Source organism: Somniosus microcephalus, chromosome 6 (genome assembly GCF_052327205.1).
Source record: "Somniosus microcephalus isolate GS21.2 chromosome 6, FLI_Smic_1.0, whole genome shotgun sequence".
Taxonomy (NCBI): domain Eukaryota; kingdom Metazoa; phylum Chordata; class Chondrichthyes; order Squaliformes; family Somniosidae; genus Somniosus; species Somniosus microcephalus.
The window spans coordinates 165,844,568-165,848,066 of NC_140992.1; positions in this window are offsets into that span (position 1 = coordinate 165,844,568).

Sequence of the window (3,499 nt, forward strand, 5' to 3'; positions counted from 1 at the left end):
TCGATGTTCAAGTATCAGTTAATGAGTTGCCCTTTTGTTCTATGATTTCCTACCTTGACAACTCAGTAACCAGTGTTTCAGACAATGCACAAGGCCATTTGCCGACCCCAACTCGGTTCCCCAAGCGGGAAAGCAGCACCCGAAGCCCCGGTAAGGCAGCCGAATCCATTCCCATCCGACTTCCGTCCCCAATGTGAATGCCAGGTATTCAGTTACTGAGTTGCCTCCTTGGTTAATCATTTGTCGCTCTGACTTTTGGTTATCCAGTTGTCGATGTTCAAGTTTCAGTTACTGAGTTGCCCTTTTGGTTTATGATTTGCTACCTTGACAACTCAATAACCAGTGTTTCAGACAATGCACAAGGCCATTTGCCGACCCCAACTCGGTTCCCCAAGTGGGAAAGCAGCACCCGACGCCCCGGTAAGGCAGCCGAATCCATTCCCATCGGACTTCCATCCCCAATGTGAATGCCAAGTATTCAGTTATTGAGTTGCCTCCTTGGTTACTCATTTGTCCACAGAAACCACAGAAACCCCGCAGTGCAGATGGAGGCCATTTCGGCCCATCGAGCCTGCACCGACACATATCCCACCCGATCCCCGCAACCCCACGTATTTAATCCCTCTAATACTAAAAACCTAACGTACACATCGTTGGACTGTGGGAGGAAACCGGAGCACACCCACGCAAACACAGGGAAAATGTGCAAACTCCACACAGACAGTCACCCGGGGCCGGATTCGAACCCGGGTCCCTAGCGCTGTGAGGCAACAGTGCTAACCACTATGCCACCGTCCCACTGGCATTTGGTTGCTCAGTTTTCAAATTTCAGTTACTCAGTTGACTTTGTCTTTCTCACTCTGTGTATCTCTCTCTTCTCTCTGTCTCTCTCAGTGTATGTGAGTGTCTGTGTGTTCCACTGCCGCCCGGCCGAACCGGTTGCAAAGGACCGCCTTGTTACACACGAAAACCCCGGGCTCGATTCCGAGCAACAGGCACCCGGCTTCCCAGTATCGGACTGACTCCTTTCTGGTACCGTTGGATGCCGCTTGCCCCTGGCTTGCTCTGGCAGCCGGCGCGTGCAGGTTGCCCCTCGCCCCGCCCTCTCAGTGGTCGGAAAGCGGTCTCCAGCCAACGTCTGTACCTCGGCCGGGGAAAGGGGCAGCTACACAAACCCGGTACTGCTCTGTGCGGCCCCGCCACCCCGTTCAGGTGCCATTGTCCCCGACCGGATCGGACTTTCCTTCCCGACGTTATCCCAGATAAGCTGCCGCAGACCGACGGCCCGGCAGCCGGTACGGGACCGCGACACTTTCGCGAACTCGCCCGGGGCCAGCCTGGGAATATAGTGTGCGCCAGCGCCGGGGCTTTCCAACGAGCCGTCCCAGACCGAAATCGGACACGGGAGTCGGGAGCGAAAGGCGTTCGACTGGTGCTGGACAACCTGGTCCAAATGCCCGCCTTGTTACACACACGAAATCCCCGGTCTCGATTCCGAGCGACGGGCACCCGGCTTCCCGGTGTCGGACCGACTCCGTTCAGGTACCCTTGGATGCCGCTTGCTCCTGGCTTGCTCGCGCAGCCGGCGCGTGCAGGCCGCCCTCTGCCCCGCCCTCTCAGTAGTCGGAAAGCGGTCTCCAGCCAACGGCTGTACCGCGGCCGGGGAAAGAGGCAGTTACAAAATCTTGGTACTGATCTGTGTAGCCCCGCCACCCGGTTCGGCTGCCGTTGACCCGAAGCGGATCGGACTTCCCTTCCCGAAGTTATCTCCGATAAGCTGCCGCTGACCGACGGCATGGCAGCCGGTACGGGACTGCAACACTTTCCCAAACTTGCCGCGGTCCAGTTCGATAATATAGTGTGCGCCAGCGTCGGGGCTTTCCAACGAGCCCTCCCTGACCAAAATCGGACACGGGAGTCCGGAGCGAAAGGCGTTCGACTGCCGGCCGGCCAAACCCAGGCAATCTCCCGCCGTTGCGGACCCGCTCCCGCGCAACCGGGTCCAAATGCCCGACCAGTTACACGCACGAAAACCCCGGGCTCGAATCGGAGCGATGGGCAACCGGCTTCCCGGTGTCGGACCGACTCCGTTCTGGTACCGTTGGATGCCGCTTGCCCCTGGCTTGCTCTGGCAGCCGGCGCCTGGAGGCTGCCCCTCGCTCCGCCCTCTCAGTGGTCAGAATGCGGTCTCCAGCCAACGGCTGTACCTCGGCCGGGAAAAGGGGCAGCTACACAAGCCCGGTACTGCTCTGTGCGGCCTCGCCACCGCGTTCAGCTGCCGTTGACCCCGACCGGATCGGACTAGCTTTCCGAAGTTAACCCCGATAAGCTGCCGCTGACCGACGACACAGCAGCCAGTACGGGACGGCGACACTTTCCCGAAATTGCCGGGATCCAGTCCGATAATATAGTGTGCGCCAGCGCCGGGGCTTTTCAATGAGCCCTCCCTGACCGAAATCGGACACGGGAGTCCGGAGCGAAAGGCGTTCGACTGCCGGCCGGCCAAGCCCAGGCAATCTCCCGCCGTTGCGGACACGCTCCAGGGCAACCGGGTCCAAATGCCCGCCAACTTACACGGACGAAACCCCGGGATCGATTCGGAGCGACGGGCACCCGGCTTCCCGGTGTCGGACCGACTCCGTTCTGGTACCATTGGATGCCACTTGCCCCTGGCTTGCTCGGACAGCCGGCGCATTAAGGTGGGTCCCCGCGGCGCCGGCTCAGCAGTCGGAAAGCGGTCTCCAGCCAACGGCTGTACCTCGGCCGGGCCAAGAGGCAGCTACACAAGCCCACTGCTGGTCTGTGCGGCCCCGCCACCCCGTTCAGGGGCAGTTGACCCGGACCGGATCGGACTTTCTGTCCCGAAGTGATCCCCGATAAGCTGCTGCTGACCGACGGCACGGCAGCCGGTACGGGACTGCGACACTTTCCCGAACATGCCGGGGTCCAGTCCGATAATATACTGTGCGCCAGCGTCAGGGCTTTCCAACGAGCCCTCCCTGACCGAAATCGGACACGGGAATCCGGAGCGAAAGGCGTTCGACTGCCGGCCAGCCAAACCCAGGCAATCTCCCGCCGTTGAGGACCACTTCCAGGCCAACCGGGTCCAAATGCCCGGCAAGTGACACGCACGAAAACCCCGGGCTCGATTCGGAGCGACGGACACCCGGCTTCCCGGTGTCGGACCGACTCCGTTCCAGTACCGTTCGATGCCCCTTGCCCCTGGCTTGCTCGGACAGCTGGCGCATCAAGGTGGGTCCCCGCGGCACTGGCTCAGCAGTCGGAAAGCGGTCTCCAGCCAACGGCTGTACCTCGGCCGGGCCAAGAGGCAGCTGGACAAGCCTGCTACTGGTCTGTGCGGCCCCGCCACCCCGTTCAGTGGCAGTTAACCCGGACCGGATATGACTTTCTTTCCCGAAGTTATCCCCGATAAGCTGCCGCTGACCGGTGGCATGTTACCCGCTGCCGGACTGCGACACTTTGCCCAACTCGCCAGGGA